Source organism: Cannabis sativa, chromosome 3 (genome assembly GCF_029168945.1).
Source record: "Cannabis sativa cultivar Pink pepper isolate KNU-18-1 chromosome 3, ASM2916894v1, whole genome shotgun sequence".
Classification (NCBI taxonomy): Eukaryota; Viridiplantae; Streptophyta; class Magnoliopsida; order Rosales; family Cannabaceae; genus Cannabis; species Cannabis sativa.
Window position 1 is genome coordinate 65,337,401 of NC_083603.1, and position 12,113 is coordinate 65,349,513.

Consider the following 12,113-nt stretch of genomic DNA (forward strand, 5'->3'; position numbering starts at 1 on the left):
TCGATCCCTGCAAGTACGGTTACTTCGACGTCTAGAGTTTGTTACCTAGGGATTATTTGAGCGGGTAGTGGGCACTCGAGGAGGACGTCGATTCCTATTCCGTCCATCGATTTCGGCCTGCAAAGCACATATTTGATCATGTATTGCCGTATACTGATCAATGGTTAATTAAATGATGCCCTCAGACACCACTGCAGGCGTAATAGGTGGAAAATGTCCTGTCATCGCTGCCGGTGTGGATCTTTCCCGAACATGAGGAGCAGCAGTTTCGGGGAACAAGTTGAGAGGTGTTACGTTCATCCGTCCTACACCGCCGTTGATAGTATCCACGGGAGGTACCCTATTTCCCGGTAGTGGGACATTCATCATCCCAATGTTGATTGATTCGTTGTTAAGATCTCCATTTGTCTGATTTCCAGCCATTGTGATTTTCCTTCTAAATCAGCAAAGTATTATCGTTCCCACATACGGCACCAAATGTTGTTGAAGGAATTTTACAACACCAAAAATAGATAGTAATAATAATAGTAAATATATAGTAAGTGCAAGTACTCGACCCAGAATGGCAAGTATTCAAATCAGGAACACAAATACTTAGCAAAAGACTGGAAAAATAATGAACACGAGAGGAATATAGTGGTTCAGTCAGATCTCGGTCTGCTTAGTCCACTGTTGCAAAGATTCTATCTCTTCTATTTCACGGCGGATCACTCCTTTATATACAAATCAACTGTCCTATCATTTACACAAGGACTGCATTCATTATCAATCCTTTTATACATTGATTTACAATAATTAAGATAACAAACGTAAACATAATAAATGAAGAACAATTTCCAGTTTAATTCACTAAATACAGCAACGTATGCGACTTCTTTAGTGCGAGTTGGCTGTTCATATTCTTGCATAAGCTCGCAGGCTTGAGATGCATTCGAGACTAGTTGAGTTTAGGATGTATGCGCCCTTGTGAAGTCGCTTTTATGGAAATCATATAACGAGTTGATAGAACCGAGACATGCGAGTATATATCGGTTTATCGAGCCTGTTGGGTCATCTGGACCAGCTCGCAACATAGAGAACCGATCTCTATGTTTTTGTAGGAGGGTCATGAGAATACTCACATATATTTTGATATATGCGGGCTAAGACCGTTCCTTGGTCCTACATACCGCGAATCGTACGTATGCGATTAGACTTGGTCATACTCGCATCATCTCGATGAGTCTGGTTCAGACAAGGTTCATACTCGAGGAGTCTCTCATTGACATCTCAGCTTTCCTCAGGGAAATTGAGTACACGTGTCCTTTAAATAGGAGTCTGGTCTCGAGTTTCTAGGTGAGAAAAATTTCACTATAAAGAGATATAACTAGATAAAAAGGCATGTCATTGATTAGGAACATACAAGCTTCGTAACCAACATGGGACTTTATTGCTATAAAGTCATGCCATTTGGGTTGAAAAACGTTGGGGCAACATATCAGCGACTTGTGAATGAAATGTTTGCTAGACAAGTTGGAAGAAACATGGAAGTCTACGTTGATGATATGTTGGTGAAGTCAATAAAGAGTGGAGATCATACTACAGATCTCGCGGAGTGCTTCGAGATATTAAGAAAGTACAATATGAAGCTTAACCTGAAAAAGTGTTCCTTTGGAGTCTCCTTAGGAAATTTTCTGGGATTCATAGTCAACGTGAGGGGCATCGAAGTAAACACTGAAAAAATCAAGGCTTTGATAGATATGTCATCACCAACCAAACCAAAGGAAGTTCAGGGCATAACAGGAAGAATGGCAGCACTTAACAGATTCATTTCTAAGTCACCTGATAAGTGCCTACCGTTTTCAATGTATTGCGAGGCAATAAAAAAATTGAATGGACAAAAGAGTGCGAGGAGGCCTTTAAGACTGAAGAGCATAAAAAGGCATTTGTTGACACCTCTAGTTTTGGCAAAACCAGTAACTGGAGAGACATTACTCCTCTACTTGGCTGTCTCGAAAAATGTGATTAGTGCTGCAATAGTGCGAGAAGAGGGAAAGCACCAGCAACACTTTCACTATGTTAGTAAGAGGTTATTAGGGGCAGAATCGAGGTATACCCCTCTTGAAAAACTTGCCTTAATTAAGGTGTTAATTGATCAACCCCTGAGACAAGTTTCATCAAAATCATATGCTTCTTGAAGATTGATAAAATGATCAATTGAATTGGGACAATTTGACATAACTTATCACCCACGAACGTCCATCAAGGAGCAAGCATTGGCAGATTTCCTGATAGAAGGAATAACTTTAAAGGAAAATTTGCATGTTCAGCGAGACGCGGATACTTGGAAATTATACGTGGATGGTGCATCCAATGAGCATGGCTCGGGTGTAGGGGTGATATTAATTTCACCAGAAGGTTTTAAGTTTCACTATACCTTGAAATTTCAATTCGACGCATCAAACAACAAGGCTGAGTATGAAGCCTTGATCGCTGGTTTGAGGATGGCTGAAGTGTTGAAAGTTAAAAATCTCATATGTCATAGTGATTCACAGCTGAGAGTAAATCAAGTTCTCGGGGAATACCAGGTTAATGGCTTAAAAATGGCCAAGTACGTAAAGAAAGTTCAGAAGAACTTGGAAAAGTTCAATTATTTCAAAATCGAGCAAATACCAAGAGAACAAAACTCTATTGTCGATGCCTTAGCAAAAATGGCCTCGCAGAATGAATTGGATAAATTTAGCTTAGTTCTGGTGGAGATTTTAAATGAACCAAGTATATGTGAAAAGGAAGATGTCGAGATGATAGATAGCTCGCCCATGTGGATGACTCTCATAATCAACTATCTACTCAATGGACAACTTCCAACTGACAAAAATGAGGCACGAAAACTCCTGTATTCAGTGCCTCGCTACACAATAGTAGAAGGCAAATTGTATAGGAGGGGCTATTTAATGCCTCTCCTACGGTGTGTTCTTCTCGTAGAAGCAAACGAGATCATCAAGGAAATCCATGAAGGCTTTTGTGGAGATCATGCAGGTTGGTAAAGTCTATCAAAAAAGATTATTAGACAAGAATATTACTGGCCAACCATAAACAAGGACACCCGTGAATTTGTCAAGAAGTGTGATAAGTGTCAGAGATTTTTGCATATACCTCGCGTACCACCAACAGAACTGAGAATGATGACCTTGCCTTACCCATTTGCAATATGAGGGATTGATTTGATTGGGGCACTTCCCACAGGACGAGGAGGAGCCAAGTACGCAGTGGTGGCTTTCAATTTCTTTACAAAATGCACGGAGGCTGAACCTCTAGTTTCCATAACCTGCAAAAATGTTGTCAACTTTGTGGTCAAAAACATAATTTGTAGGTTTGGAATACCCATTAAGATAATATCTGATAACAAAACTCAGTTTGATGGTCAATTATTCACTGAGTACTGTGAAAGTAACAAGATAATCAAAAGCTTCTCATCAGTATCCAGGCCATAGGCGAATGGACAAGTGGAAGCTGTTAACAAGACCTTGAAGGATACCATCAAGAAGAAACTAGATGCTGCCAAAGGTAGATGGGTCGATGAACTACCTCAAGTACTTTAGGCTCAAAGGACGACTGAGAAGACAACGACAGGACAAACTCCATTCTCGCTAGCATTTGGCTTGGAGGCAATACTGCCAGTAGAAGTAAATATCTCAACTCACAGACGAGAGTTTTATAATTAAGAAGAAAACCAAGAACTTTTAAAATTGTCCTTGGATCTACTTGAGGAAATATGTACTGAGTCGCAAATTACTAATGCAGCATACCAACACCAAGTAACAAGATATTCAACAAAAGGGTGAAAAAGAGGCTCTTCAACGTTGGAGACTTGGTGCTAAGGCGAGTATTTGCAAATACGAGAGACGCATTTGCAGGAGTATTCAACCAAAGCTGGGAGGTGTTGGATTATATTTTACCAGGATCTAGATTTACTAACATGTATGTTGTTTAACATCCTAAATATGAATTTCTAAAACAATGTAATTTAAACACATATAAAGTTTGAGAAACCTTACAGTGGTTGCAGCGAAATTAAATGACTCCTTCCGGTCAGATCTCTAACCCTTGTATCCTTTCTACAGCAGAGTATCACCTAGATCTGAGCACGATTCTCCTTCTCTTGAATTTGGATTCTTCACAGTCTTACACACTATGATTGAGTACCACTTGATGTGTGTGGTCACTTACTCTATCACTATAGGGTTCGAAATTGAAGATAGAAAGAGAGATAGAAGGATTCGAAATTGGTAGAGAAGATGGCTCAAGTTTTTGACTGAAGGAAAGTGTTTGCATCATCTTTTCCTTTGAGGCCATCACTACCTATTTATAGGAATCCACCTAGGGTTAGGTTAGAATTATTTTGGCATTAAAATAATGAAAAAAATAAATGGTAAATTTCCCATTAAGTGGTCGGCCATGGATATGGGCTCCACTTTTCAATTTTGCCATTTTTTCAACTATTTATCTTATTTTCTAAAAAATGTCATTTTTCCAATTCAACCACTTAAATGCCAAAACTAATTATTAAATAATTAAAATTAATTATTAAATAAAATTGTCATTTAATATATTTATTAATTAGACTTAATAAAGTCTCTTAATTAACAAATAAACCCTAGAATCTCTTTTCTTCATAATCAAGCCCTAGCTTAGTGAAAATTCACAAACTAGACATAGTCTAATTTTAGAATTATAATTGATTAATTAAAATCAATTAACAGAGTCTTACAAGCAGTATTGTCTGAACTAGTATGGGGACCATGGGCCTATAGCCGAGCTTCCAATAAGCAGATCTAGAATTTACCAAATAAATTTACTAACTTATTAATTCCTCCTTGCATCCACCATAGAACTTGGAATTGCACTCTCAGTTACATAGAACGCTCTATATTTTCGACGATATAGATATGCTAGTAATTATCCATTGTTATAACCCCAATAATCAATCATCCTCTATAGATGATCTACATTGCATAGAGGCAAAATTACCGTTACACCCTTTCAATGTATTTTATCCTTAAAATACTTGGCCACCTATAAATGATATTTTAGTGAACTAATATAATCACTAAAATGAGCGCTCTATCACTTATTTCTATTTAGCCTAGATCGAAAAAAATCATTTTTTCACTTCTATGTCCGGATAGAAGCTATAGATTCCAAATCTATGATTAGCGCTCCCACTCAATTGTCCTACCATGTTCCCAAAATGTACGTATCACCCAAACCCAAAAGTAGGCTTAACTAACAAATCAAAACACAAATAACACTCTTGAGATCGAACCTAACCATGTCACGATTAAGATCATTTGATCTAGGATCAACTAGGTGATATTGGATTGAAAAGATATTACGGTAAATTTATCAAATCAAATCCAAGTTCAACATCGGTCTCTTCCAATGTATACTCCATACATCCAATACTGGTAAACTTTGCCAATGCCCTGGAAAGGACATAACACTTATCCAAGGTGTAAGTATACCTATCGCTGATTATCATGCCAGTCTAAATCCAGTGAACTGACGAATCAGGGAATTAAACTTTGGAACATATAATCATGATTATATTCCACTGTGCTGACGACACTATAATCATGAACAAATACATATGTTCTGGACTTAATAGAATTTATACATGAAATATAATCATGAAATAAATCATGTGTACCAAGCAACATAAAATGTGATTTTTGATCTTTATTAATTAGTAAATCTGATTATATTGAAATAGGTTTTATTTAGGGCACAAAACCCAACAAACTCCCACTTGCACTAATATAAAACAAAAAGTGCATTTTAAATAATCTCAACACCTTGATATCCAAATCAAGTGTAGTATGTAGTATTCTCTCCGTAATAGGATATGACAGGTTGTATTCAATACAACCTTTCCTCCACCATTACATTTCCTTAATCATAAAATCTTTGATATTGTGAAATTCCTCTCTATATGTCTACTCCTCTAGGGATACTAGATTCTTTACTTTTTGGCAACTACTTCTGCGTTAGTCAGGAAGTAACACTAGTAGTTAATAAATGTTGGAACAATGCCAAAAATGTATAGAACTCTCCTTAGACTGAATAAGTGTCTTTCCTGCAACTCTAACATTCAGTCTCTCTGGTAGACTTAGGGACTTCATATAGGTTTTTACACTTCTCCAAAATCACTACTCCACCCCCAGAGTAATCATCATCTCATCAGCAGACTTTCTAGCACTAAGGCAAGTCTAGAAATTAGATTTGGTGTAGTCTAAGAGTATTAAATACACCCTTATCGATTAACATATAGTTCATCTTCTTGATCTTAAGATTCACTTGATTGTCTTCCAATGTTCCTTTCCTGGATTAATCTGATACCTACTCATTACTCCCACTCAATAGCAGGTGTCTGGTCTAATGCATACTAAAGCATATCTGAGACCTCTCAATGTTGATCCTAAGGAATTCTTTCATTGGCCTTTATCTTTTCTTGATTAGTTGAAACTTTTCCTTAGATAAATGAAATCTATATCTAGAAGTCGAAAAGCTTCTATAGATTTAGCCACTAGAAAAAATTCTTCAGCATCCGACTAAAGTAAGTTGCTTGCACTAGAGTAAGTAAATTACCAGGCATACCACAAGCCATAGGTTTAGATAAACTCAAACCTTTAATACTAGGAACAAGAGGTTTTGTTAAGTCCATTGAATAGACTTACTAACAAAATTTCCTTTCTTGTCCTTGTAATAGAAAACTTTTGGGTGTTCCATATGAATGGTTTTAACCATAGTTCTCTTGGCTTTGTTTCTTAGTTTCTTATTTTGAAAATCCATTACTTGTTTAAACTAACAATGGATTTCATCACAAGTGTCTTCCAAGTTATAACAGGGTGAGTTCCTTGAAACCCTCCCACAACGACAAGGTACCGTGACTTTCTGTCTAAGAACATAAGTGGAATTATCCTCTTCAATTGTGTCAAGACAACAGAGGCAGTGGGACCATCTTATACAGACTAAGATGTTAGAACACTTTTGGAATCAAGAAAAAATATCTCCTCTATTTTGCTACTTTGTTTTCAGACTTAGTCATTTTCTTAGAAAAGTAGTATTTGTTAAAACAAACACTTTCTTATCTAATGACTATGGGATGGTCCACCCCTAATCACTTAGAATAGCTATCAAACATGCACACCTTAGTTAACAGTTCTAGCTTTTCTTAAGATTACGATTCGGTCATCCATGAATCTAGTAATGGTTTACACTAAGTACACAAACATTTTATCATTCTGAAATTTTCCCATCACTTGGGTATTTCCTTAGAAGGACTTAGGCAACAGCTAGTAACTAATCATAGACCTTATACTATTATTATCAATATGAAAATCAAATTTCTAGGAAGGTAAGTTTTGATATAATTCAAAAAGTCAACTTAATGATCTTTGAACTGCATATCTACCAAATATTTCTCCACCCCTATTAATTCGCAAGATCTTTAACCACTTACCTTAATGGTTTTCCGCCATTGCTAGAAATTCATGAAATTTTTCAAACATTTCAAATTTCTTTGCATAAGGTAAAATCTAGAGTGATCGTCTTAAGAATATAACAAAAACTCATATCCACCCCTGAATGTACATCCATCTTCGAATATAGATGATCTTACTTTCAGTGGATATTGGCATATTGACTCTTTGCAGAGAATGATCTTCTCAAAACCACTATGAACAAGATGCAAATGCTATAGATATATATAAGAATGTGGTTGTGGTCTTTTGATGACTTAGGTCTAGTTAAAAGATAAAGTTCTTAGAATAGTCCAAGTGGATCTTTGTCATAGAATACTAAACTCAAATCCACACATAAACATACAGTTTGAATCCATTGACAGAAAATGGATATAAAAAAAATGTGAAAGTCATACTGTAATGTGTAATGAGTTCTAGGAAATAGAAATATAAAATTTCTATTTGGAATCTAAAATTTAAAGTCAAAGACTTAAATTTAATCGAATATACATGAGTAATTATTCTCTCTTGGACCACCCCTAGTGATCTAACTCTAAGTTTAAATTGCCTATAGTAAACATATATGCAATAGGAGATTTAAGATCGAGGATTTATATCATTTCAGGATAGAATGTCAGGAATATAATCATATGTGCCATTCAATTTCTTAAGAGAAAATAGAATGACATCATAAGCTAATGATTTATAAACCATTCATCCAATGATATATTATTAAAGCTAATTCGAAATGAATAAGCTAAGAAGAAAAATTATATTTTTGAATTTAAAATAAGAATCCAACGATATCCCGATTGGCGAGAGTCAAAGTTATTCTTATTTTTATAAACTTCTTCATTGTTTCATATTGTAAATACTTGTCTAAGGTGTCATCTATTGATGAACAGCTAGATGTTGCATTTACAAATATTTATCTATCGAGATCTAACATTATTATGTTTGTTTAATGGATGACAATTCATTAGGGTTTGTCCCATTAAAAACAACAAGCCAAGTTAGACCAACAATGAAGATGCAAAATTAAACTACGATTAATAACAGAAAATAACATGGTTCAATATAAATTCACACACAATTCAAAAATTATTAAGCATTTAGCAAATAGGAATGACTAGTGAAAATACTAAAACTTACAATCCTAAATAATTTCCAAGGTTTCCAACAAACTGATACCAGTGTCCCATTTATGCGAGAGTCAAAGATATCATCCATTAAATAGAGTAGTCCGCTCATCTAAAATGACAAACATTCTATCAACCTTTCATTCGATCAAGATGAGAATCCAGCGTTGTCCCGTTTAGGCGAGAGTCAAGGCCATTCTATCTTATGAACTTCCACAATTGTTTCATACTTTTGTAAGTCTTACTAATAGTCGCCACCATTACGGTGATCCATACTAAGAATAAAACACTTACAAATAATACTTATCTTTCAAGATTCGACGGCGTTAAATTGCTAATGAACGTTCATCCATTAGGGATGATTACTTACTAAAACAAGAACTATGTAGAACCAACAATGGAGATCCAATATTCTTATAATAAAGCTCATTATTTAAAGTGTATTTTCATCTAATATTTATTTTAAATATATATTTATTTGATTAAAATTACCAATTTAGAAAGTTGTAAATCTAAATTTTAATTTAATATTTATAAAATTATACAACTTAGATTATTTCCATCTTAGTAATAATTTTCAATAAATATTTTGAAAATTATTCAATTTAAGTTGATCCAAAAATTAATTTTCAACTAAAATTTAATTTTCTATAAATATATATTGCAAAATTCAAAAATCCAATGCATTTACAAATAAATACATTTTTCGAAATTTCTAAAAATAAAATAAAATAAATCTTGAAAAAATTATTTTAATTTATGTTGGTCCAAAATTAATTAATAAATTAATTTTCAACACAAATATAATTTTTCTTATTTAATTAAATATTAAGAAAATTATCAAATATTTAAGTATCATGAATAAAATCAACTTAAATATTAATTTTTTATTTAATTAAATATAACTAGAAGAATACTTCAAGCAAACAGAAAATAACTATATAGATTTTACTAACTAATCACTTTATTTTCTTATTAAAATATGATATATTTTAGTCTATTTACTTTTATTAATTATTAATAAAAAATTTATTTGATTTAATTCGATCTAAAATTAATTAAAAAATTAATTTTTAACTTTAATCTATTTTTCAAAAAAAAAATCAAAATTTTCTGCATTTAAATAATGCAATTTCATAATTTTGGGAAAAATGATTAATAAAATAAAATATATTTTAAAAATTATTCAAATTTAAGTTGTTCTGAAACTAAAATTTCCAACTTAAAATTAATTTTCTATTCAATAAAATATTCTGAAAATAACTAATATTTAAGTATCAAGAATAAAATCGACTTAAATATTTATTTTTCAATTTAATTAAATGTATTAAATATAATAATTAAATAATTAAGTATAAAATCAACTTAATTATTAATTCTAATTTAATACTAGGAAAAATATTCTAATTTAAGTTGGTCCAAAATTAAAAAATTAATTTTCAACTTAAAAAATATTTTCCTAATTAATTAAATATTAAGAAAATATAATTAGTTACTAGAAATAACTATCTAGAATATATCTCATTAACTAAGTGTTTTTCTAAAACTAACTTTAAAATATTCAATGAAAAATAAATTTCATATATTTTAAAGCTAATTATGTTGCTAATTCAATTTTAATTAGGTTAGACTAATCTAATTAAGCTAATATAATTATTTAAATAAGGCAAATGGGCCTTCACAATTGAGGTAGTTCATGTGAGGGAGGGTTGGGTTCAGTATGTCGTACACAGTACGATTGGCCCCCTAACTCTCACACAAGGCCCAAAAGAGAGGAATTTAACCATTAAATAAATAATTGGTATTCGATGAATAAGCCCAATACTAATTGGGCCTAAATAAAATTGCTTATGTGAAATTTTATTTTAGCAACCTAGTCCATTTAATTAATAAAACTTAAATGGGCTTCCTATATGCATCTAAGCCCAAAAGCAAACATATAGGCTCACACAGGTCAAATAATTTGGATGGTCCCTATCATGTTACTAGGATTACACAGATGAAAGAAATTGCAAAAATTACCTGTTACAAATTATTTATAAGATCTATTGACAATTGGACTATGATTAAAATCAGATCATTGGATCTGTCAACAAGTTAATCTTAACAATTTAGATCAAATAAATAATAGGTTTGTAAAAAGTTTGAATAAATAAATAAATAAATAATTAAATATTACAACCAAACATGTAACAGATAACTGGAAAGTAGGTTAAGATATTTCTATTTTAAAGTTTAAAATTTCAAATATATCTTAACTAGAATTTAAAATTTAGGTTATTAGAGAATATTCTAAAAATATTTAAAATCTAACGAATCTCCTAAATATCCTAAATTCTAACTTAAATTCAAATATCTAACCAATTTTCAAATTTTCAAGTTTATTTAAATAATTTAAATTAATTAAATATCTAATAAGATAATATAATATTATATCTTGAATTTTAAAAATTTAGATATTTCTAATATTATATTCTTAATCTTATAATTTAATAAATTAAATATTACAAAAATAAACAATTTGAAAATAAGATATTTTATGGTTAGGATATTATCAATTTTATTGAAATAAAATAATTAAATAAAAAAAAATATTTTAAGTTTGAAAATTTTATGGATAGAAACCCTAAAATTTCTATTCAAATCTAAATTAACAAATTTTCAAAATTTCATGTTATTTTGCCAAAAATTAATTTTAATAAAAAAATATCTAATAAGATAAAATGTCAAAACTAACATTTTTTAAATCTTATATTTTAATTAAATAAAATATATTTCAAAAAATAACAAATTTTGAAAATCTAATATGGTTAGCAAATTTTGATATTTAAACTAGATCATTCTAAATTTTATTAATATTTTAATATCCAAATAAGATAATTTCAAATTTTAATAATAAAATAAGTAATATCTGATCTTATAATTAAAATAAATAAAATAATCAAAATTTCAAAATTAACCATAAGGCTATTTTTGTGGAAAAATCAAATTTTCAAAATCAAAGGCTACTAATATCTAAAACTAATTTTAATTGATTAAAAATTAATTTTATTCTGATAATTAGATTTTTAATTGTAAATTCAGATTCTACACAAAATTCTACCAAAATCTGAATTTTGTTTCAATGAAAAACAATTTTTGAATCAAAAGATATCACCAAAACAAGATTACTCCCCGTGCGCAAAAGAGGCTGCACATGGGCGAGGGAGAGGCTGCAAGAAGCCTGTATGTGGGGCAAACCTCGGTCAGGAGGGGAAAAATTCGGATAGGGCCTTGTCTGAAGGCCTCTTGTCCGAGCGAGTATCCCCATTGTGTGCTCGGTTTCAAATATTTTCATTCAAATTCAAAAAAATCATAACTAATTCATAAAAAATCCAAATTGAGTTATGTAAAGCCTAAATTCATTAATTTTTTTGTCTAATTTCTAGTAAAAATATTTCTAGAACGAAACAAAAAAAATTACAACATATAC